Genomic DNA, 24,948 nt, shown 5'->3' with positions numbered 1-24,948 from the left:
GCTGAGGCTTCTCGAGGCCAATCACATCTAACCACTGGAACTTCCAAAGGGTCCTTCACACCCTTGCTGCAACTCAAGAAGTTCCCCGACATACCCGTCTCCACTCGAGAGGAAGCACGTGGGTCCCGCACACATCCAGGGGAGCCCCGTTTCCGCCTCCTAGCTCGAGATGAGGGATCCTTTCCCTGTTTCATAGGGAAAGAATTCCCGGCGTTCCCGTCGCATCTCAAGAGGAGGCGCTCTCCACAGGAAAGGCGAGAGGAACTCCAGGGTCGTGCCACCATTCCAAGAGTACCCCAGATGTGTCAGTCCATTCCAGAGGAACCTGTTTTTTCTGCACTGCCTTGACGTTCAAGCCGACGATCGACTCCCACCACGTGTGCACGTGGGACAGCCCTGTGGGAAAGCCTCGTGGGAAAGCCTCGTGGGAAAGACTCGAGGGAAAACCATAGATCCTTTGATCCACGCGGCGGACTGCGTGACACTGCTGCTTCCGCTCTGGAGGAAAGCGCAAGTGCATGCCCGCATTCGAGACGAGGACTGACTCCCCTGGGGAGACTCCAGAAGTACCCCAAGATCCATGTCAGCCCTGGAGAGGAATCCTCAGGTTCCGGCCCCGACTCCACACAAGGTCTTAGGCCCCTGCATCGACGGGAGAGGAATCCCGAGAGGCCCCCGAGGAACTCGCATGGGGACTGGCCTTTCCTGAGGCCACCAGAGCGGGTCCCTGAGGTCCCCGTCGTAAGTCGAGAGCACCTGCCGCAACTCGAGAAAATCCAGGAGGTTTTGCCCTCCAGGCGAGATGAGGCCCATTTCCGCTGAGGCTTCTCGAGGCTAATCACGTCTAACCACTGGAACTTCCAAAGGGTCCTTCACACCCTTGCTGCAACTCAAGAAGTTCCCCGACATACCCGTCTCCACTCGAGAGGAAGCACGTGGGTCCCGCACACATCCAGGGGAGCCCCGTTTCCGCCTCCTAGCTCGAGATGAGGGATCCTTTCCCTGTTTCGTAGGGAAAGATTTACCGGCGTTCCCGTCGCATCTCAAGAGGAGGAGCTCTCCACAGGAAAGGCGAGAGGAACTCTAGGGTCGTGCCACCATTCCACGAGTCCCCCAGATGTTTCAGTCCATTCCCGAGGAACCTGTTTTCCCTGCACTGCCTTGACGTTCAAGCCGAGGATCGACTCCCACCACGTGTGCACGTGGGACAGCCCTGTGGGAAAGCCTCGTGGGAAAGCCTCGTGGGAAAGACTCGAGGGAAAACCATAGATCCTTTGATCCACGCGGCGGACTGCGTGACACTGCTGCTACCGCTATGGAGGAAAGCGCAAGTGCATGCCCGCATTCGAGACGAGGACTGACTCCCCTGGGGAGACTCCAGAAGTACCCCAAGATGCATGTCAGCACTGGAGAGGAATCCTCAGGTTCCGGCCCCGACTCCACACAAGGTCTTAGGCCCCGGCATCGACGGGAGAGGAATCCCGAGAGGCCCCCGAGGAACTCGCATGGGGACTGGCCTTTCCTGAGGCCACCAGAGCGGGTCCCTGAGGTCCCCGTCGTCAGTCGAGAGCACCTGCCGCAACTCGAGAAAATCCAGGAGGTTTTGCCCTCCAGGCGAGATGAGGCCCATTTCCGCTGAGGCTTCTCGAGGCTAATCACGTCTAACCACTGGAACTTCCAAAGGGTCCTTCACACCCTTGCTGCAACTCAAGAAGTTCCCCAACATACCCGTCTCCACTCGAGAGGAAGCACGTGGGTCCCGCACACATCCAGGGGAGCCCCGTTTCCGCCTCCTAGCTCGAGATGAGGGATCCTTTCCCTGTTTCGTAGGAAAAGAATTCCCGGCGTTCCCGTCGCATCTCAAGAGGAGGCGCTCTCCACAGGAAAGGCGAGAGGAACTCCAGGGTCGTGCCACCATTCCAAGAGTCCCCAGATGTGTCAGTCCATTCCAGAGGAACCTGTTTTCCCTGCACTGCCTTGACGTTCAAGCCGAGGATCGACTCCCACCACGTGTGCACGTGGGACAGCCCTGTGGGAAAGCTTCGTGGGAAAGCCTCGTGGGAAAGACTCGAGGGAAAACCATAGATCCTTTGATCCACGCGGCGGACTGCGTGACACTGCTGCTACCGCTCTCGAGGAAAGCGCAAGTGCATGCCGCATTCGAGACGAGGACTGACTCCCCTGGGGAGACTCCAGAAGTACCCCAAGATCCATGTCAGCACTGGAGAGGAATCCTCAGGTTCCGGCCCCGACTCCACACAAGGTCTTAGGCCCCGGCATCGACGGGAGAGGAATCCCCAGAGGCCCCCGAGGAACTCGCATGGGGACTGGCCTTTCCTGAGGCCACCAGAGCGGGTCCCTGAGGTCCCCGTCGTAAGTCCAGAGCACCTACCACAACTCAAAAAAATCCAGGAGGTTTTGCCCTCCAGGCGAGATGAGGCCCATTTCCGCTGAGGCTTCTCGAGGCCAATCACATCTAACCACTGGAACTTCCAAAGGGTCCTTCACACCCTTGCTGCAACTCAAGAAGTTCCCCGACATACCCGTCTCCACTCGAGAGGAAGCACGTGGGTCCCGCACACATCCAGGGGAGCCCCGTTTCCGCCTCCTAGCTCGAGATGAGGGATCCTTTCCCTGTTTCATAGGGAAAGAATTCCCGGCGTTCCCGTCGCATCTCAAGAGGAGGCGCTCTCCACAGGAAAGGCGAGAGGAACTCCAGGGTCGTGCCACCATTCCAAGAGTGCCCCAGATGTGTCAGTCCATTCCAGAGGAACCTGTTTTCCCTGCACTGCCTTGACGTTCAAGCCGACGATCGACTCCCACCACGTGTGCACGTGGGACAGCCCTGTGGGAAAGCCTCGTGGGAAAGCCTCGTGGGAAAGACTCGAGGGAAAACCATAGATCCTTTGATCCACGCGGCGGACTGCGTGACACTGCTGCTACCGCTCTGGAGGAAAGCGCAAGTGCATGCCCGCATTCGAGACGAGGACTGACTCCCCTGGGGAGACTCCAGAAGTACCCCAAGATCCATGTCAGCCCTGGAGAGGAATCCTCAGGTTCCGGCCCCGACTCCACACAAGGTCTTAGGCCCCTGCATCGACGGGAGAGGAATCCCGAGAGGCCCCCGAGGAACTCGCATGGGGACTGGCCTTTCCTGAGGCCACCAGAGCGGGTCCCTGAGGTCCCCGTCGTAAGTCGAGAGCACCTGCCGCAACTCGAGAAAATCCAGGAGGTTTTGCCCTCCAGGCGAGATGAGGCCCATTTCAGCTGAGGCTTCTCGAGGCTAATCACGTCTAACCACTGGAACTTCCAAAGGATCCTTCACACCCTTGCTGCAACTCAAGAAGTTCCCCGACATACCCGTCTGCACTCGAGAGGAAGCACGTGGTGTCCCGCACACATCCAGGGGAGCCCCGTTTCCGCCTCCTAGCTCGAGTTGTGGGATCCTTTCCCTGTTTCGTAGGGAAAGAATTCCCGGTGTTCCCGTCGCATCTCAAGAGGAGGCGCTCTCCACAGGAAAGGCGAGAGGAACTCCAGGGTCATGCCACCATTCCAAGAGTCGCCCAGATGTGTCAGTCCATTCCAGAGGAACCTGTTTTCCCTGCACTGCCTTGACGTTCAAGCCGAGGATCGACTCCCACCACGTGTGCACGTGGGACAGCCCTGTGGGAAAGCCTCGTGGGAAAGCCTCGTGGGAAAGACTCGAGGGAAAACCATAGATCCTTTGATCCACGCGGCGGACTGCGTGACACTGCTGCTACCGCTCTGGAGGAAAGCGCAAGTGCATGCCCGCATTCGAGACGAGGACAGACTCCCCTGGGGAGACTCCAGAAGTACCCCAAGATCCATGTCAGCACTGGAGAGGAATCCTCAGGTTCCGGCCCCGACTCCACACAAGGTCTTAGGCCCCGGCATAGACGGGAGAGGAATCCCGAGACGCCCCCGAGGAACTCGCATGGGGACTGGCCTTTCCTGAGGCCACCAGAGCGGGTCCCTGAGGTCCCCGTCGTAAGTCGAGAGCACCTGCCGCAACTCGAGAAAATCCAGGAGGTTTTGCCCTCCAGGCGAGATGAGGCCAATTTCCGCTGAGGCTTCTCGAGGCTAATCAGGTCTAACCACTGGAACTTCCAAAGGGTCCTTCACACCCTTGCTGCAACTCAAGAAGTTCCCCGACATACCCGTCTCCACTCGAGAGGAAGCACGTGTGTCCCGCACACATCCAGGGGAGCCCCGTTTCCGCCTCCTAGCTCGAGATGAGGGATCCTTTCCCTGTTTCGTAGGGAAAGATTTACCGGCGTTCCCGTCGCATCTCAAGAGGAGGCGCTCTCCACAGGAAAGGCGAGAGGAACTCTAGGGTCGTGCCACCATTCCACGAGTCCCCCAGATGTTTCAGTCCATTCCCGAGGAACCTGTTTTCCCTGCACTGCCTTGACGTTCAAGCCGAGGATCGACTCCCACCACGTGTGCACGTGGGACAGCCCTGTGGGAAAGCCTCGTGGGAAAGCCTCGTGGGAAAGACTCGAGGGAAAACCATAGATCCTTTGATCCACGCGGCGGACTGCGTGACACTGCTGCTACCGCTATGGAGGAAAGCGCAAGTGCATGCCCGCATTCGAGACGAGGACTGACTCCCCTGGGGAGACTCCAGAAGTACCCCAAGATGCATGTCAGCACTGGAGAGGAATCCTCAGGTTCCGGCCCCGACTCCACACAAGGTCTTAGGCCCCGGCATCGACGGGAGAGGAATCCCGAGAGGCCCCCGAGGAACTCGCATGGGGACTGGCCTTTCCTGAGGCCACCAGAGCGGGTCCCTGAGGTCCCCGTCGTAAGTCGAGAGCACCTGCCGCAACTCGAGAAAATCCAGGAGGTTTTGCCCTCCAGGCGAGATGAGGCCCATTTCCGCTGAGGCTTCTCGAGGCTAATCACGTCTAACCACTGGAACTTCCAAAGGGTCCTTCACACCCTTGCTGCAACTCAAGAAGTTCCCCAACATACCCGTCTCCACTCGAGAGGAAGCACGTGGGTCCCGCACACATCCAGGGGAGCCCCGTTTCCGCCTCCTAGCTCGAGATGAGGGATCCTTTCCCTGTTTCGTAGGAAAAGAATTCCCGGCGTTCCCGTCGCATCTCAAGAGGAGGCGCTCTCCACAGGAAAGGCGAGAGGAACTCCAGGGTCGTGCCACCATTCCAAGAGTCCCCAGATGTGTCAGTCCATTCCAGAGGAACCTGTTTTCCCTGCACTGCCTTGACGTTCAAGCCGAGGATCGACTCCCACCACGTGTGCACGTGGGACAGCCCTGTGGGAAAGCTTCGTGGGAAAGCCTCGTGGGAAAGACTCGAGGGAAAACCATAGATCCTTTGATCCACGCGGCGGACTGCGTGACACTGCTGCTACCGCTCTCGAGGAAAGCGCAAGTGCATGCCGCATTCGAGACGAGGACTGACTCCCCTGGGGAGACTCCAGAAGTACCCCAAGATCCATGTCAGCACTGGAGAGGAATCCTCAGGTTCTGGCCCCGATTCCACACAAGGTCTTAGGCCCCGGCATCGACGGGAGAGGAATCCCGAGACGCCCCCAAGGAACTCGCATGGGGACTGGCCTTTCCTGAGGCCACCAGAGCGGGTCCCTGAGGTCCCCGTCGTAAGTCGAGAGCACCTGCCGCAACTCGAGAAAATCCAGGAGGTTTTGCCCTCCAGGCGAGATGAGGCCAATTTCCGCTGAGGCTTCTCGAGGCTAATCACGTCTAACCACTGGAACTTCCAAAGGGTCCTTCACACCCTTGCTGCAACTCAAGAAGTTCCCCGACATACCCGTCTCCACTCGAGAGGAAGCACGTGGGTCCCGCACACATCCAGGGGAGCCCCGTTTCCGCCTCCTAGCTCGAGATGAGGGATCCTTTCCCTGTTTCATAGGGAAAGAATTCCCGGCGTTCCCGTCGCATCTCAAGAGGAGGCGCTCTCCACAGGAAAGGCGAGAGGAACTCCAGGGTCGTGCCACCATTCCAAGAGTCCCCCAGATGTGTCAGTCCATTCCAGAGGAACCTGTTTTCCCTGCACTGCCTTGACGTTCAAGCCGACGATCGACTCCCACCACGTGTGCACGTGGGACAGCCCTGTGGGAAAGCCTCGTGGGAAAGCCTCGTGGGAAAGACTCGAGGGAAAACCATAGATCCTTTGATCCACGCGGCGGACTGCGTGACACTGCTGCTACCGCTCTGGAGGAAAGCGCAAGTGCATGCCCGCATTCGAGACGAGGACTGACTCCCCTGGGGAGACTCCAGAAGTACCCCAAGATCCATGTCAGCCCTGGAGAGGAATCCTCAGGTTCCGGCCCCGACTCCACACAAGGTCTTAGGCCCCTGCATCGACGGGAGAGGAATCCCGAGAGGCCCCCGAGGAACTCGCATGGGGACTGGCCTTTCCTGAGGCCACCAGAGCGGGTCCCTGAGGTCCCCGTCGTAAGTCGAGAGCACCTGCCGCAACTCGAGAAAATCCAGGAGGTTTTGCCCTCCAGGCGAGATGAGGCCCATTTCAGCTGAGGCTTCTCGAGGCTAATCACGTCTAACCACTGGAACTTCCAAAGGATCCTTCACACCCTTGCTGCAACTCAAGAAGTTCCCCGACATACCCGTCTGCACTCGAGAGGAAGCACGTGGGTCCCGCACACATCCAGGGGAGCCCCGTTTCCGCCTCCTAGTTCGAAATGAGGGATCCTTTCCCTGTTTCGTAGGGAAAGAATTCCCGGCGTTCCCGTCGCATCTCAAGAGGAGGCGCTCTCCACAGGAAAGGCGAGAGGAACTCCAGGGTCGAGACACCATTCCAAGAGTCCCCCAGATGTGTCAGTCCATTCCAGAGGAACCTGTTTTCCCTGCACTGACTTGACGTTCAAGCGGAGGATCGACTCCCACCACGTGTGCACGTGGGACAGCCCTGTGGGAAAGCCTCGTGGGAAAGCCTCGTGGGAAAGACTCGAGGGAAAACCATAGATCCTTTGATCCACGCGGCAGACTGCGTGACACTGCTGCTACCGCTCTGGAGGAAAGCGCAAGTGCATGCCCGCATTCGAGACGAGGACTGACTCCCCTTGGGAGACTCCAGAAGTACCCCAAGATCCATGTCAGCCCTGGAGAGGAATCCTCAGGTTCCGGCCCCGACTCCACACAAGGTCTTAGGCCCCGGCATCGACGGGAGAGGAATCCCGAGAGGCCCCCGAGGAACTCGCATGGGGACTGGCCTTTCCTGAGGCCACCAGAGCGGGTCCCTGAGGTCCCCGTCGTAAGTCGAGAGCACCTGCCGCAACTCGAGAAAATCCAGGAGGTTTTGCCCTCCAGGCGAGATGAGGCCCATTTCCGCTGAGGCTTCTCGAGGCTAATCACGTCTAACCACTGGAACTTCCAAAGGGTCCTTCACACCCTTGCTGCAACTCAAGAAGTTCCCCGACATACCCGTCTCCACTCGAGAGGAAGCACGTGGGTCCCGCACACATCCAGGGGAGCCCCGTTTCCGCCTCCTAGCTCGAGATGAGGGATCCTTTCCCTGTTTCGTAGGAAAAGAATTCCCGGCGTTCCCGTCGCATCTCAAGAGGAGGCGCTCTCCACAGGAAAGGCGAGAGGAACTCCAGGGTCGAGACACCATTCCAAGAGTCCCCCAGATGTGTCAGTCCATTCCAGAGGAACCTGTTTTCCCTGCACTGCCTTGACGTTCAAGCCGAGGATCGACTCCCACCACGTGTGCACGTGGGACAGCCCTGTGGGGAAGCCTCGTGGGAAAGCCTCGTGGGAAAGACTCGAGGGAAAACCATAGATCCTTTGATCCTCGCGGCGGACTGCGTGACACTGCTGCTACCGCTCTGGAGGAAAGCGCAAGTGCATGCCCGCATTCGAGACGAGGACTGACTCCCCTGGGGAGACTCCAGAAGTACCCCAAGATCCATGTCAGCACTGGAGAGGAATCCTCAGGTTCCGGCCCCGACTCCACACAAGGTCTTAGGCCCCGGCATCGACGGAGAGTAATACCCAGAGGCCCCCGAGGAACTCGCATGAGGACTGGCCTTTTCTGAGGCCACCAGAGGGGGTCCCTGAGGTCCCCGTCGTAAGTCGAGAGCACCTGCCGCAACTCGAGAAAATCCAGGAGGTTTTGCCCTCCAGGCGAGATGAGGCCCATTTCCGCTGAGGCTTCTCGAGGCCAATCACATCTAACCACTGGAACTTCCAAAGGGTCCTTCACACCATTGCTGCAACTCAAGAAGTTCCCCGACATACCCGTCTGCACTCGAGAGGAAGCACGTGGTGTCCCGCACACATCCAGGGGAGCCCCGTTTCCGCCTCCTAGCTCGAGTTGAGGGATCCTTTCCCTGTTTCGTAGGGAAAGAATTCCCGGTGTTCCCGTCGCATCTCAAGAGGAGGCGCTCTCCACAGGAAAGGCGAGAGGAACTCCAGGGTCATGCCACCATTCCAAGAGTCCCCCAGATGTGTCAGTCCATTCCAGAGGAACCTGTTTTCCCTGCACTGCCTTGACGTTCAAGCCGAGGATCGACTCCCACCACGTGTGCACGTGGGACAGCCCTGTGGGAAAGCCTCGTGGGAAAGCCTCGTGGGAAAGACTCGAGGGAAAACCATAGATCCTTTGATCCACGCGGCGGACTGCGTGACACTGCTGCTACCGCTCTGGAGGAAAGCGCAAGTGCATGCCCGCATTCGAGACGAGGACAGACTCCCCTGGGGAGACTCCAGAAGTACCCCAAGATCCATGTCAGCACTGGAGAGGAATCCTCAGGTTCCGGCCCCGACTCCACACAAGGTCTTAGGCCCCGGCATAGACGGGAGAGGAATCCCGAGAGGCCCCCGAGGAACTCGCATGGGGACTGGCCTTTCCTGAGGCCACCAGAGCGGGTCCCTGAGGTCCCCGTCGTAAGTCGAGAGCACCTGCCGCAACTCGAGAAAATCCAGGAGGTTTTGCCCTCCAGGCGAGATGAGGCCCATTTCCGCTGAGGCTTCTCGAGGCTAATCAGGTCTAACCACTGGAACTTCCAAAGGGTCCTTCACACCCTTGCTGCAACTCAAGAAGTTCCCCGACATACCCGTCTCCACTCGAGAGGAAGCACGTGGGTCCCGCACACATCCAGGGGAGCCCCGTTTCCGCCTCCTAGCTCGAGATGAGGGATCCTTTCCCTGTTTCGTAGGGAAAGATTTCCCGGCGTTCCCGTCGCATCTCAAGAGGAGGCGCTCTCCACAGGAAAGGCGAGAGGAACTCTAGGGTCGTGCCACCATTCCACGAGTCCCCCAGATGTTTCAGTCCATTCCCGAGGAACCTGTTTTCCCTGCACTGCCTTGACGTTCAAGCCGAGGATCGACTCCCACCACGTGTGCACGTGGGACAGCCCTGTGGGAAAGCCTCGCGGGAAAGCCACGTGGGAAAGACTCGAGGGAAAACCATAGATCCTTTGATCCACGCGGCGGACTGCGTGACACTGCTGCTACCGCTCTGGAGGAAAGCGCAAGTGCATGCCCGCATTCGAGACGAGGACTGACTCCCCTGGGGAGACTCCAGAAGTACCCCAAGATCCATGTCAGCACTGGAGAGGAATCCTCAGGTTCCGGCCCCGACTCCACACAAGGTCTTAGGCCCCGGCATCGACGGGAGAGGAATCCCGAGAGCCCCCCGAGGAACTCGCATGGGGACTGGCCTTTCCTGAGGCCACCAGAGCGGGTCCCTGAGGTCCCCGTCGTCAGTCGAGAGCACCTGCCGCAACTCGAGAAAATCCAGGAGGTTTTGCCCTCCAGGCGAGATGAGGCCCATTTCCGCTGAGGCTTCTCGAGGCTAATCACGTCTAACCACTGGAACTTCCAAAGGGTCCTTCACACCCTTGCTGCAACTCAAGAAGTTCCCCGACATACCCGTCTCCACTCGAGAGGAAGCACGTGGGTCCCGCACACATCCAGGGGAGCCCCGTTTCCGCCTCCTAGCTCGAGATGAGGGATCCTTTCCCTGTTTCGTAGGAAAAGAATTCCTGGCGTTCCCGTCGCATCTCAAGAGGAGGCGCTCTCCACAGGAAACGCGAGAGGAACTCCAGGGTCGAGACACCATTCCAAGAGTCCCCCAGATGTTTCAGTCCATTCCCGAGGAACCTGTTTTCCCTGCACTGCCTTGACGTTCAAGCCGAGGATCGACTCCCACCACGTGTGCACGTGGGACAGCCCTGTGGGAAAGCCTCGTGGGAAAGCCTCGTGGGAAAGACTCGAGGGAAAACCATAGATCCTTTGATCCACGCGGCGGACTGCGTGACACTGCTGCTACCGCTCTGGAGGAAAGCGCAAGTGCATGCCCGCATTCGAGACGAGGACTGACTCCCCTGGGGAGACTCCAGAAGTACCCCAAGATCCATGTCAGCACTGGAGAGGAATCCTCAGGTTCCGGCCCCGACTCCACACAAGGTCTTAGGCCCCGGCATCGACGGGAGAGGAATCCCGAGAGGCCCCCGAGGAACTCGCATGGGGACTGGCCTTTCCTGAGGCCACCAGAGCGGGTCCCTGAGGTCCCCGTCGTCAGTCGAGAGCACCTGCCGCAACTCGAGAAAATCCAGGAGGTTTTGCCCTCCAGGCGAGATGAGGCCCATTTCCGCTGAGGCTTCTCGAGGCTAATCACGTCTAACCACTGGAACTTCCAAAGGGTCCTTCACACCCTTGCTGCAACTCAAGAAGTTCCCCGACATACCCGTCTCCACTCGAGAGGAAGCACGTGGGTCCCGCACACATCCAGGGGAGCCCCGTTTCCGCCTCATAGCTCGAGATGAGGGATCCTTTCCCTGTTTCGTAGGAAAAGAATTCCTGGCGTTCCCGTCGCATCTCAAGAGGAGGCGCTCTCCACAGGAAAGGCGAGAGGAACTCCAGGGTCGAGACACCATTCCAAGAGTCCCCCAGATGTGTCAGTCCATTCCAGAGGAACCTGTTTTCCCTGCACTGCCTTGACGTTCAAGCCGAGGATCGACTCCCACCACGTGTGCACGTGGGACAGCCCTGTGGGAAAGCCTCGTGGGAAAGCCTCGTGGGAAAGACTCGAGGGAAAACCATAGATCCTTTGATCCACGCGGCGGACTGCGTTACACGGCTGCTACAGCTCTGGAGGAAAGCGCAAGTGCATGCCCGCATTCGAGACGAGGACTGACTCCCCTGGGGAGACTCCAGAAGTACCCCAAGATCCATGTCAGCACTGGAGAGGAATCCTCAGGTTCCGGCCCCGACTCCACACAAGGTCTTAGGCCCCGGCATCGACGGAGAGGAATCCCCAGAGGCCCCCGAGGAACTCGCATGGGGACTGCCCTTTCCTGAGGCCACCAGAGCGGGTCCCTGAGGTCCCCGTCGTAAGTCGAGAGCACCTACCGCAACTCAAAAAAATCCAGGAGGTTTTGCCCTCCAGGCGAGATGAGGCCCATTTCCGCTGAGGCTTCTCGAGGCCAATCACATCTAACCACTGGAACTTCCAAAGGGTCCTTCACACCCTTGCTGCAACTCAAGAAGTTCCCCGACATACCCGTCTCCACTTGAGAGGAAGCACGTGGGTCCCGCACACATCCAGGGGAGCCCCGTTTCCGCCTCCTAGCTCGAGATGAGGGATCCTTTCCCTGTTTCGTAGGGAAAGAATTCCCGGCGTTCCCGTCGCATCTCAAGAGGAGGCGCTCTCCACAGGAAAGGCGATAGGAACTCCAGGGTCGAGACACCATTCCAAGAGTCCCCCAGATGTGTCAGTCCATTCCAGAGGAACCTGTTTTCCCTGCACTGCCTTGACGTTCAAGCCGAGGATCGACTCCCACCACGTGTGCACGTGGGACAGCCCTGTGGGAAAGCCTCGTGGGAAAGCCTCGTGGGAAAGACTCGAGGGAAAACCATAGATCCTTTGATCCACGCGGCGGACTGCGTGACACTGCTGCTACCGCTCTGGAGGAAAGCGCAAGTGCATGCCCGCATTCGAGACGAGGACTGACTCCCCTGGGGAGACTCCAGAAGTACCCCAAGATCCATGTCAGCACTGGAGAGGAATCCTCAGGTTCCGGCCCCGACTCCACACAAGGTCTTAGGCCCCGGCATCGACGGGAGAGGAATCCCGAGAGGCCCCCGAGGAACTCGCATGGGGACTGGCCTTTCCTGAGGCCACCAGAGCGGGTCCCTGAGGTCCCCGTCGTCAGTCGAGAGCACCTGCCGCAACTCGAGAAAATCCAGGAGGTTTTGCCCTCCAGGCGAGATGAGGCCCATTTCCGCTGAGGCTTCTCGAGGCTAATCACGTCTAACCACTGGAACTTCCAAAGGGTCCTTCACACCCTTGCTGCAACTCAAGAAGTTCCCCGACATACCCGTCTCCACTCGAGAGGAAGCACGTGGGTCCCGCACACATCCAGGGGAGCCCCGTTTCCGCCTCATAGCTCGAGATGAGGGATCCTTTCCCTGTTTCGTAGGAAAAGAATTCCTGGCGTTCCCGTCGCATCTCAAGAGGAGGCGCTCTCCACAGGAAAGGCGAGAGGAACTCCAGGGTCGAGACACCATTCCAAGAGTCCCCCAGATGTGTCAGTCCATTCCAGAGGAACCTGTTTTCCCTGCACTGCCTTGACGTTCAAGCCGAGGATCGACTCCCACCACGTGTGCACGTGGGACAGCCCTGTGGGAAAGCCTCGTGGGAAAGCCTCGTGGGAAAGACTCGAGGGAAAACCATAGATCCTTTGATCCACGCGGCGGACTGCGTTACACGGCTGCTACAGCTCTGGAGGAAAGCGCAAGTGCATGCCCGCATTCGAGACGAGGACTGACTCCCCTGGGGAGACTCCAGAAGTACCCCAAGATCCATGTCAGCACTGGAGAGGAATCCTCAGGTTCCGGCCCCGACTCCACACAAGGTCTTAGGCCCCGGCATCGACGGAGACGAATCCCCAGAGGCCCCCGAGGAACTCGCATGGGGACTGGCCTTTCCTGAGGCCACCAGAGCGGGTCCCTGAGGTCCCCGTCGTAAGTCGAGAGCACCTACCGCAACTCAAAAAAATCCAGGAGGTTTTGCCCTCCAGGCGAGATGAGGCCCATTTCCGCTGAGGCTTCTCGAGGCCAATCACATCTAACCACTGGAACTTCCAAAGGGTCCTTCACACCCTTGCTGCAACTCAAGAAGTTCCCCGACATACCCGTCTCCACTTGAGAGGAAGCACGTGGGTCCCGCACACATCCAGGGGAGCCCCGTTTCCGCCTCCTAGCTCGAGATGAGGGATCCTTTCCCTGTTTCGTAGGGAAAGAATTCCCGGCGTTCCCGTCGCATCTCAAGAGGAGGCGCTCTCCACAGGAAAGGCGATAGGAACTCCAGGGTCGAGACACCATTCCAAGAGTCCCCCAGATGTGTCAGTCCATTCCAGAGGAACCTGTTTTCCCTGCACTGCCTTGACGTTCAAGCCGAGGATCGACTCCCACCACGTGTGCACGTGGGACAGCCCTGTGGGAAAGCCTCGTGGGAAAGCCTCGTGGGAAAGACTCGAGGGAAAACCATAGATCCTTTGATCCACGCGGCGGACTGCGTGACACTGCTGCTACCGCTCTGGAGGAAAGCGCAAGTGCATGTCCGCATTCGAGATGAGGACTGACTCCCCTGGGGAGACTCCAGAAGTACCCCAAGATCCATGTCAGCACTGGAGAGGAATCCTCAGGTTCCGGCCCCGACTCCACACAAGGTCTTAGGCCCCGGCATCGACGGGAGAGGAATCCCGAGAGGCCCCCGAGGAACTCGCATGGGGACTGGCCTTTCCTGAGGCCACCAGAGCGGGTCCCTGAGGTCCCCGTCGTAAGTCGAGAGCACCTGCCGCAACTCGAGAAAATCCAGGAGGTTTTGCCCTCCAGGCGAGATGAGGCCCATTTCCGCTGAGGCTTCTCGAGGCTAATCACGTCTAACCACTGGAACTTCCAAAGGGTCCTTCACACCCTTGCTGCAACTCAAGAAGTTCCCCGACATACCCGTCTCCACTCCAGAGGAAGCACGTGGGTCCCGCACACATCCAGGGGAGCCCCGTTTCCGCCTCCTAGCTCGAGATGAGGGATCCTTTCCCTGTTTCGTAGGGAAAGATTTCCCGGCGTTCCCGTCGCATCTCAAGAGGAGGCGCTCTCCACAGGAAAGGCGAGAGGAACTCTAGGGTCGTGCCACCATTCCACGAGTCCCCCAGATGTGTCAGTCCATTCCCGAGGAACCTATTTTCCCTGCACTGCCTTGACGTTCAAGCCGAGGATCGACTCCCACCACGTGTGCACGTGGGACAGCCCTGTGGGAAAGCCTCGTGGGAAAGCCTCGTGGGAAAGACTCGAGGGAAAACCATAGATCCTTTGATCCACGCGGCGGACTGCGTGACACTGCTGCTACCGCTCTGGAGGAAAGCGCAAGTGCATGCCCGCATTCGAGACGAGGACTGACTCCCCTGGGGAGACTCCAGAAGTACCCCAAGATCCATGTCAGCACTGGAGAGGAATCCTCAGGTTCCGGCCCCGACTCCACACAAGGTCTTAGGCCCCGGCATCGACGGGAGAGGAATCCCGAGAGGCCCTCGAGGAACTCGCATGGGGACTGGCCTTTCCTGAGGCCACCAGAGCGGGTCCCTGAGGTCCCCGTCGTAAGTCGAGAGCACCTACCGCAACTCAAAAAAATCCAGGAGGTTTTGCCCTCCAGGCGAGATGAGGCCCATTTCCGCTGAGGCTTCTCGAGGCCAATCACATCTAACCACTGGAACTTCCAAAGGGTCCTTCACACCCTTGCTGCAACTCAAGAAGTTCCCCGACATACCCGTCTCCACGCGAGAGGAAGCACGTGGGTCCCGCACACATCCAGGGGAGCCCCGTTTCCGCCTCCTAGCTCGAGATGAGGGATCCTTTCCCTGTTTCGTAGGGAAAGAATTCCCGGCGTTCCCGTCGCATCTCAAGAGGAGGCGCTCTCCACAGGAAAGGCGAGAGGAACTCCAGGGTCGTGCCACCATTCCAAGAGTCCCCCAGATGTGTCAGTCCATTCCAGAGGAACCTGTTTTGCCTGCACTGCCTTGACGTTCAAGCCGACGATCGACTCCCACCACGTGTGCACGTGGGACAGCCCTGTGGGAAAGCCTCGTGGGAAAGCCTCGTGGGAAAGACTCGAGGGAAAACCATAGATCCTTTGATCCACGCGGCCGACTGCGTGACACTGCTGCTACCGCTCTCGAGGAAAGCGCAAGTGCATGCCCGCATTCGAGACGAGGACTGACTCCCCTGGGGAGACTCCAGAAGTACCCCAAGATCCATGTCAGCCCTGGAGAGGAATCCTCAGGTTCCGGCCCCGACTCCACACAAGGTCTTAGGCCCCTGCATCGACGGGAGAGGAATCCCGAGAGGCCCCCGAGGAACTCGCATGGGGACTGGCCTTTCCTGAGGCCACCAGAGCGGGTCCCTGAGGTCCCCGTCGTAAGTCGAGAGCACCTGCCGCAACTCGAGAAAATCCAGGAGGTTTTGCCCTCCAGGCGAGATGAGGCCCATTTCCGCTGAGGCTTCTCGAGGCTAATCACGTCTAACCACTGGAACTTCCAAAGGGTCCTTCACACCCTTGCTGCAACTCAAGAAGTTCCCCGACATACCCGTCTGCACTCGAGAGGAAGCACGTGGTGTCCCGCACACATCCAGGGGAGCCCCGTTTCCGCCTCCAAGTTCGAAATGAGGGATCCTTTCCCTGTTTCGTAGGGAAAGAATTCCCGGCGTTCCCGTCGCATCTCAAGAGGAGGCGCTCTCCACAGGAAAGGCGAGAGGAACTCCAGGGTCGAGACACCATTCCAAGAGTCCCCCAGATGTGTCAGTCCATTCCAGAGGAACCTGTTTTCCCTGCACTGCCTTGACGTTCAAGCCGAGGATCGACTCCCACCACGTGTGCACGTGGGACAGCCCTGTGGGAAAGCCTCGTGGGAAAGCCTCGTGGGAAAGACTCGAGGGAAAACCATAGATCCTTTGATCCACGCGGCGGAATGCGTGACACTGCTGCTACCGCTCTGGAGGAAAGCGCAAGTGCATGCCCGCATTCGAGACGAGGACTGACTCCCCTGGGGAGACTCCAGAAGTACCCCAAGATCCATGTCAGCACTGGAGAGGAATCCTCAGGTTCCGGCCCCGACTCCACACAAGGTCTTAGGCCCCGGCATCGACGGGAGAGGAATCCCGAGAGGCCCCCGAGGAACTCGCATGGGGACTGGCCTTTCCTGAGGCCACCAGAGCGGGTCCCTGAGGTCCCCGTCTTAAGTCGAGAGCACCTGCCGCAACTCGAGAAAATCCAGGAGGTTTTGCCCTCCAGGCGAGATGAGGCCCATTTCCGCTGAGGCTTCTCGAGGCCAATCACATCTAACCACTGGAACTTCCAAAGGGTCCTTCACACCATTGCTGCAACTCAAGAAGTTCCCCGACATACCCGTCTGCACTCGAGAGGAAGCACGTGGGTCCCGCACACATCCAGGGGAGCCCCGTTTCCGCCTCCTAGCTCGAGATGAGGGATCCTTTCCCTGTTTCGTAGGAAAAGAATTCCTGGCGTTCCCGTCGCATCTCAAGAGGAGGCGCTCTCCGCAGGAAAGGCGAGAGGAACTCCAGGGTCGAGACACCATTCCAAGAGTCCCCCAGATGTGTCAGTCCATTCCAGAGGAACCTGTTTTCCCTGCACTGCCTTGACGTTCAAGCCGAGGATCGACTCCCACCACGTGTGCACGTGGGACAGCCCTGTGGGAAAGCCTCGTGGGAAAGCCTCGTGGGAAAGACTCGAGGGAAAACCATAGATCCTTTGATCCACGCGGCGGACTGCGTTACACGGCTGCTACAGCTCTGGAGGAAAGCGCAAGTGCATGCCCGCATTCGAGACAAGGACTGACTCCCCTGGGGAGACTCCAGAAGTACCCCAAGATCCATGTCAGCACTGGAGAGGAATCCTCAGGTTCCGGCCCCGACTCCACACAAGGTCTTAGGCCCCAGCATCGACGGAGAGGAATCCCCAGAGGCCCCCGAGGAACTCGCATGGGGACTGGCCTTTCCTGAGGCCACCAGAGCGGGTCCCTGAGGTCCCCGTCGTAAGTCGAGAGCACCTACCGCAACTCAAAAAAATCCAGGAGGTTTTGCCCTCCAGGCGAGATGAGGCCCATTTCCGCTGAGGCTTCTCGAGGCCAATCACATCTAACCACTGGAACTTCCAAAGGGTCCTTCACACCCTTGCTGCAACTCAAGAAGTTCCCCGACATACCCGTCTCCACGCGAGAGGAAGCACGTGGGTCCCGCACACATCCAGGGGAGCCCCGTTTCCGCCTCCTAGCTCGAGATGAGGGATCCTTTCCCTGTTTCGTAGGGAAAGAATTCCCGGCGTTCCCGTCGCATCTCAAGAGGAGGCGCTCTCCACAGGAAAGGCGATAGGAACTCCAGGGTCGAGACACCATTCCAAGAGTCCCCCAGATGTGTCAGTCCATTCCAGAGGAACCTGTTTTCCCTGCACTGCCTTGACGTTCAAGCCGAGGATCGACTCCCACCACGTGTGCACGTGGGACAGCCCTGTGGGAAAGCCTCGTGGGAAAGCCTCGTGGGAAAGACTCGAGGGAAAACCATAGATCCTTTGATCCACGCGGCGGACTGCGTGACACTGCTGCTACCGCTCTGGAGGAAAGCGCAAGTGCATGTCCGCATTCGAGATGAGGACTGACTCCCCTGGGGAGACTCCAGAAGTACCCCAAGATCCATGTCAGCACTGGAGAGGAATCCTCAGGTTCCGGCCCCGACTCCACACAAGGTCTTAGGCCCCGGCATCGACGGGAGAGGAATCCCGAGAGGCCCCCGAGGAACTCGCATGGGGACTGGCCTTTCCTGAGGCCACCAGAGCGGGTCCCTGAGGTCCCCGTCGTAAGTCGAGAGCACCTGCCGCAACTCGAGAAAATCCAGGAGGTTTTGCCCTCCAGGCGAGATGAGGCCCATTTCCGCTGAGGCTTCTCGAGGCTAATCACGTCTAACCACTGGAACTTCCAAAGGGTCCTTCACACCCTTGCTGCAACTCAAGAAGTTCCCCGACATACCCGTCTCCACTCCAGAGGAAGCACGTGGGTCCCGCACACATCCAGGGGAGCCCCGTTTCCGCCTCCTAGCTCGAGATGAGGGATCCTTTCCCTGTTTCGTAGGGAAAGATTTCCCGGCGTTCCCGTCGCATCTCAAGAGGAGGCGCTCTCCACAGGAAAGGCGAGAGGAACTCTAGGGTCGTGCCACCATTCCACGAGTCCCCCAGATGTGTCAGTCCATTCCCGAGGAACCTGTTTTCCCTGCACTGCCTTGACGTTCAAGCCGAGGATCGACTCCCACCACGTGTGCACGTGGGACAGCCCTGTGGGAAAGCCTCGTGGGAAAGCCTCGTGGGAAAGACTCGAGGGAAAACCATAGATCCTTTGATCCACGCGGCGGACTGCGTGACACTGCTGCTACCGCTCTGGAGGAAAGCGCAAGTGCATGCCCGCATTCGAGACGAGGACTGACTCCCCTGGGGAGACTCCAGAAGTACCCCAAGATCCATGTCAGCACTGGAGAGGAATCCTCAGGTTCCGGCCCCGACTCCACACAAGGTCTTAGGCCCCGGCATCGACGGGAGAGGAATCCCGAGAGGCCCTCGAGGAACTCGCATGGGGACTGGCCTTTCCTGAGGCCACCAGAGCGGGTCCCTGAGGTCCCCGTCGTAAGTCGAGAGCACCTACCGCAACTCAAAAAAATCCAGGAGGTTTTGCCCTCCAGGCGAGATGAGGCCCATTTCCGCTGAGGCTTCTCGAGGCCAATCACATCTAACCACTGGAACTTCCAAAGGGTCCTTCACACCCTTGCTGCAACTCAAGAAGTTCCCCGACATACCCGTCTCCACGCGAGAGGAAGCACGTGGGTCCCGCACACATCCAGGGGAGCCCCGTTTCCGCCTCCTAGCTCGAGATGAGGGATCCTTTCCCTGTTTCGTAGGGAAAGAATTCCCGGCGTTCCCGTCGCATCTCAAGAGGAGGCGCTCTCCACAGGAAAGGCGAGAGGAACTCCAGGGTCGTGCCACCATTCCAAGAGTCCCCCAGATGTGTCAGTCCATTCCAGAGGAACCTGTTTTCCCTGCACTGCCTTGACGTTCAAGCCGAGGATCGACTCCCACCACGTGTGCACGTGGGACAGCCCTGTGGGAAAGCCTCGTGGGAAAGCCTCGTGGGAAAGACTCGAGGGAAAACCATAGATCCTTTGATCCACGCGGCGGACTGCGTGACACTGCTGCTACCGCTCTCGAGGAAAGCGCAAGTGCATGCCCGCATTCGAGACGAGGACTGACTCCCCTGGGGAGACTCCAGAAGTACCCCAAGATCCATGTCAGCCCTGGAGAGGAATCCTCAGGTTCCGGCCCCGACTCCACACAAGGTCTTAGGCCCCTGGATCGACGGGAGAGGAATCCCGAGAGGCCCCCGAGGAACTCGCATGGGGACTGGCCTTTCCTGAGGCCACCAGAGCGGGTCCCTGAGGTCCCCGTCGTAAGTCGAGAGCACCTGCCGCAACTCGAGAAAATCCAGGAGGTTTTGCCCTCCAGGCGAGATGAGGCCCATTTCCGCTGAGGCTTCTCGAGGCTAATCACGTCTAACCACTGGAACTTCCAAAGGGTCCTTCACACCCTTGCTGCAACTCAAGAAGTTCCCCGACATACCCGTCTGCACTCGAGAGGAAGCACGTGGTGTCCCGCACACATCCAGGGGAGCCCCGTTTCCGCCTCCAAGTTCGAAATGAGGGATCCTTTCCCTGTTTCGTAGGGAAAGAATTCCCGGCGTTCCCGTCGCATCTCAAGAGGAGGCGCTCTCCACAGGAAAGGCGAGAGGAACTCCAGGGTCGAGACACCATTCCAAGAGTCCCCCAGATGTGTCAGTCCATTCCAGAGGAACCTGTTTTCCCTGCACTGCCTTGACGTTCAAGCCGAGGATCGACTCCCACCACGTGTGCACGTGGGACAGCCCTGTGGGAAAGCCTCGTGGGAAAGCCTCGTGGGAAAGACTCGAGGGAAAAACATAGATCCTTTGATCCACGCGGCGGACTGCGTGACACTGCTGCTACCGCTCTGGAGGAAAGCGCAAGTGCATGCCCGCATTCGAGACGAGGACTGACTCCCCTGGGGAGACTCCAGAAGTACCCCAAGATCCATGTCAGCACTGGAGAGGAATCCTCAGGTTCCGGCCCCGACTCCACACAAGGTCTTAGGCCCCGGCATCGACGGGAGAGGAATCCCGAGAGGCCCCCGAGGAACTCGCATGGGGACTGGCCTTTCCTGAGGCCACCAGAGCGGGTCCCTGAGGTCCCCGTCTTAAGTCGAGAGCACCTGCCGCAACTCGAGAAAATCCAGGAGGTTTTGCCCTCCAGGCGAGATGAGGCCCATTTCCGCTGAGGCTTCTCGAGGCCAATCACATCTAACCACTGGAACTTCCAAAGGGTCCTTCACACCATTGCTGCAACTCAAGAAGTTCCCCGACATACCCGTCTGCACTCGAGAGGAAGCACGTGGTGTCCCGCACACATCCAGGGGAGCCCCGTTTCCGCCTCCTAGCTCGAGTTGAGGGATCCTTTCCCTGTTTCGTAGGGAAAGAATTCCCGGTGTTCCCGTCGCATCTCAAGAGGAGGCGCTCTCCACAGGAAAGGCGAGAGGAACTCCAGGGTCATGCCACCATTCCAAGAGTCCCCCAGATGTGTCAGTCCATTCCAGAGGAACCTGTTTTCCCTGCACTGCCTTGACGTTCAAGCCGAGGATCGACTCCCACCACGTGTGCACGTGGGACAGCCCTGTGGGAAAGCCTCGTGGGAAAGCCTCGTGGGAAAGACTCGAGGGAAAACCATAGATCCTTTGATCCACGCGGCGGACTGCGTGACACTGCTGCTACCGCTCTGGAGGAAAGCGCAAGTGCATGCCCGCATTCGAGACGAGGACAGACTCCCCTGGGGAGACTCCAGAAGTACCGCAAGATCCATGTCAGCACTGGAGAGGAATCCTCAGGTTCCGGCCCCGACTCCACACAAGGTCTTAGGCCCCGGCATCGACGGGAGAGGAATCCCGAGACGCCCCCGAGGAACTCGCATGGGGACTGGCCTTTCCTGAGGCCACCAGAGCGGGTCCCTGAGGTCCCCGTCGTAAGTCGAGAGCACCTGCCGCAACTCGAGAAAATCCAGGAGGTTTTGCCCTCCAGGCGAGATGAGGCCAATTTCCGCTGAGGCTTCTCGAGGCTAATCACGTCTAACAACTGGAACTTCCAAAGGGTCCTTCACACCCTTGCTGCAACTGAAGAAGTTCCCCGACATACCCGTCTCCACTCGAGAGGAAGCACGTGGGTCCCGCACACATCCAGGGGAGCCCCGTTTCCGCCTCCTAGCTCGAGATGAGGGATCCTTTCCCTGTTTCGTAGGGAAAGATTTCCCGGCGTTCCCGTCGCATCTCAAGAGGAGGCGCTCTCCACAGGAAAGGCGAGAGGAACTCTAGGGTCGTGCCACCATTCCACGAGTCCCCCAGATGTTTCAGTCCATGCCCGAGGAACCTGTTTTCCCTGCACTGCCTTGACGTTCAAGCCGAGGATCGACTCCCACCACGTGTGCACGTGGGACAGCCCTGTGGGAAAGCCTCGTGGGAAAGCCTCGTGGGAAAGACTCGAGGGAAAACCATAGATCCTTTGATCCACGCGGCGGACTGCGTGACACTGCTGCTACCGCTCTGGAGGAAAGCGCAAGTGCATGCCCGCATTCGAGACGAGGACTGACTCCCCTGGGGAGACTCCAGAAGTACCCCAAGATCCATGTCAGCACTGGAGAGGAATCCTCAGGTTCCGGCCCCGACTCCACACAAGGTCTTAGGCCCCGGCATCGACGGGAGAGGAATCCCGAGAGGCCCCCGAGGAACTCGCATGGGGACTGGCCTTTCCTGAGGCCACCAGAGCGGGTCCCTGAGGTCCCCATCGTAAGTCGAGAGCACCTGCCGCAACTCGAGAAAATCCAGGAGGTTTTGCCCTCCAGGCGAGATGAGGCCCATTTCCGCTGAGGCTTCTCGAGGCTAATCACGTCTAACCACTGGAACTTCCAAAGGGTCCTTCACACCCTTGCTGCAACTCAAGAAGTTCCCCGACATACCCGTCTCCACTCGAGAGGAAGCACGTGGGTCCCGCACACATCCAGGGGAGCCCCGTTTCCGCCTCCTAGCTCGAGATGAGGGATCCTTTCCCTGTTTCGTAGGAAAAGAATTCCCGGCGTTCCCGTCGCATCTCAAGAGGAGGCGCTCTCCACAGGAAAGGCGAGAGGAACTCCAGGGTCGAGACACCATTCCAAGAGTCCCCCAGATGTGTCAGTCCATTCCAGAGGAACCTGTTTTCCCTGCACTGCCTTGACGTTCAAGCCGAGGATCAACTCCCACCACGTGTGCCCGTGGGACAGCCCTGTGGGAAAGCCTCGTGGGAAAGCCTCGTGGGAAAGACTCGAGGGAAAACCATAGATCCTTTGATCCACGCGGCGGACTGCGTGACACTGCTGCTACCGCTCTGGAGGAAAGCGCAAGTGCATGCCCGCATTCGAGACGAGGACTGACTCCCCTGGGGAGACTCCAGAAGTACCCCAAGATCCATGTCAGCACTGGAGAGGAATCCTCAGGTTCCGGCCCCGACTCCACACAAGGCCTTAGGCCCCGGCATCGACGGAGAGGAATCCCCAGAGGCCCCCGAGGAACTCGCATGGGGACTGGCCTTTCCTGAGGCCCCAGAGCGGGTCCTTGAGGTCCCCGTCGTAAGTCGAGAGCACCTACCGCAACTCAAAAAAATCCAGGAGGTTTTGCCCTCCAGGCGAGATGAGGCCCATTTCCGCTGAGGCTTCTCGAGGCCAATCACATCTAACCACTGGAACTTCCAAAGGGTCCTTCACACCCTTGCTGCAACTCAAGAAGTTCCCCGACATACCCGTCTCCACGCGAGAGGAAGCACGTGGGTCCCGCACACATCCAGGGGAGCCCCGTTTCCGCCTCCTAGCTCGAGATGAGGGATCCTTTCCCTGTTTCGTAGGGAAAGAATTCCCGGCGTTCCCGTCGCATCTCAAGAGGAGGCGCTCTCCACAGGAAAGGCGATAGGAACTCCAGGGTCGAGACACCATTCCAAGAGTCCCCCAGATGTGTCAGTCCATTCCAGAGGAACCTGTTTTCCCTGCACTGCCTTGACGTTCAAGCCGAGGATCGACTCCCACCACGTGTGCACGTGGGACAGCCCTGTGGGAAAGCCTCGTGGGAAAGCCTCGTGGGAAAGACTCGAGGGAAAACCATAGATCCTTTGATCCACGCGGCGGACTGCGTGACACTGCTGCTACCGCTCTGGAGGAAAGCGCAAGTGCATGTCCGCATTCGAGATGAGGACTGACACCCCTGGGGAGACTCCAGAAGTACCCCAAGATCCATGTCAGCACTGGAGAGGAATCCTCAGGTTCCGGCCCCGACTCCACACAAGGTCTTAGGCCCCGGCATCGACGGGAGAGGAATCCCGAGACGCCCCCGAGGAACTCGCATGGGGACTGGCCTTTCCTGAGGCCACCAGAGCGGGTCCCTGAGGTCCCCGTCGTAAGTCGAGAGCACCTGCCGCAACTCGAGAAAATCCAGGAGGTTTTGCCCTCCAGGCGAGATGAGGCCCATTTCCGCTGAGGCTTCTCGAGGCTAATCACGTCTAACCACTGGAACTTCCAAAGGGTCCTTCACACCCTTGCTGCAACTCAAGAAGTTCCCCGACATACCCGTCTCCACTCCAGAGGAAGCACGTGGGTCCCGCACACATCCAGGGGAGCCCCGTTTCCGCCTCCTAGCTCGAGATGAGGGATCCTTTCCCTGTTTCGTAGGGAAAGATTTCCCGGCGTTCCCGTCGCATCTCAAGAGGAGGCGCTCTCCACAGGAAAGGCGAGAGGAACTCTAGGGTCGTGCCACCATTCCACGAGTCCCCCAGATGTGTCAGTCCATTCCCGAGGAACCTGTTTTCCCTGCACTACCTTGACGTTCAAGCCGAGGATCGACTCCCACCACGTGTGCACGTGGGACAGCCCTGTGGGAAAGCCTCGTGGGAAAGCCTCGTGGGAAAGACTCGAGGGAAAACCATAGATCCTTTGATCCACGCGGCGGACTGCGTGACACTGCTGCTACCACTCTGGAGGAAAGCGCAAGTGCATGCCCGCATTCGAGACGAGGACTGACTCCCCTGGGGAGACTCCAGAAGTACCCCAAGATCCATGTCAGCACTGGAGAGGAATCCTCAGGTTCCGGCCCCGACTCCACACAAGGTCTTAGGCCCCGGCATCGACGGGAGAGGAATCCCCAGAGGCCCCCGAGGAACTCGCATGGGGACTGGCCTTTCCTGAGGCCACCAGAGCGGGTCCCTGAGGTCCCCGTCGTAAGTCGAGAGCACCTACCGCAACTCAAAAAAATCCAGGAGGTTTTGCCCTCCAGGCGAGATGAGGCCCATTTCCGCTGAGGCTTCTCGAGGCCAATCACATCTAACCACTGGAACTTCCAAAGGGTCCTTCACACCCTTGCTGCAACTCAAGAAGTTCCCCGACATACCCGTCTCCACGCGAGAGGAAGCACGTGGGTCCCGCACACATCCAGGGGAGCCCCGTTTCCGCCTCCTAGCTCGAGATGAGGGATCCTTTCCCTGTTTCGTAGGGAAAGAATTCCCGGCGTTCCCGTCGCATCTCAAGAGGAGGCGCTCTCCACAGGAAAGGCGAGAGGAACTCCAGGGTCGTGCCACCATTCCAAGAGTCCCCCAGATGTGTCAGTCCATTCCAGAGGAACCTGTTTTCCCTGCACTGCCTTGACGTTCAAGCCGACGATCGACTCCCACCACGTGTGCACGTGGGACAGCCCTGTGGGAAAGCCTCGTGGGAAAGCCTCGTGGGAAAGACTCGAGGGA

This window comes from Ovis canadensis, chromosome 20 (assembly GCF_042477335.2).
Source record: "Ovis canadensis isolate MfBH-ARS-UI-01 breed Bighorn chromosome 20, ARS-UI_OviCan_v2, whole genome shotgun sequence".
Lineage (NCBI taxonomy): Eukaryota > Metazoa > Chordata > Mammalia > Artiodactyla > Bovidae > Ovis > Ovis canadensis.
This window is presented reverse-complemented; position numbering follows the sequence as displayed.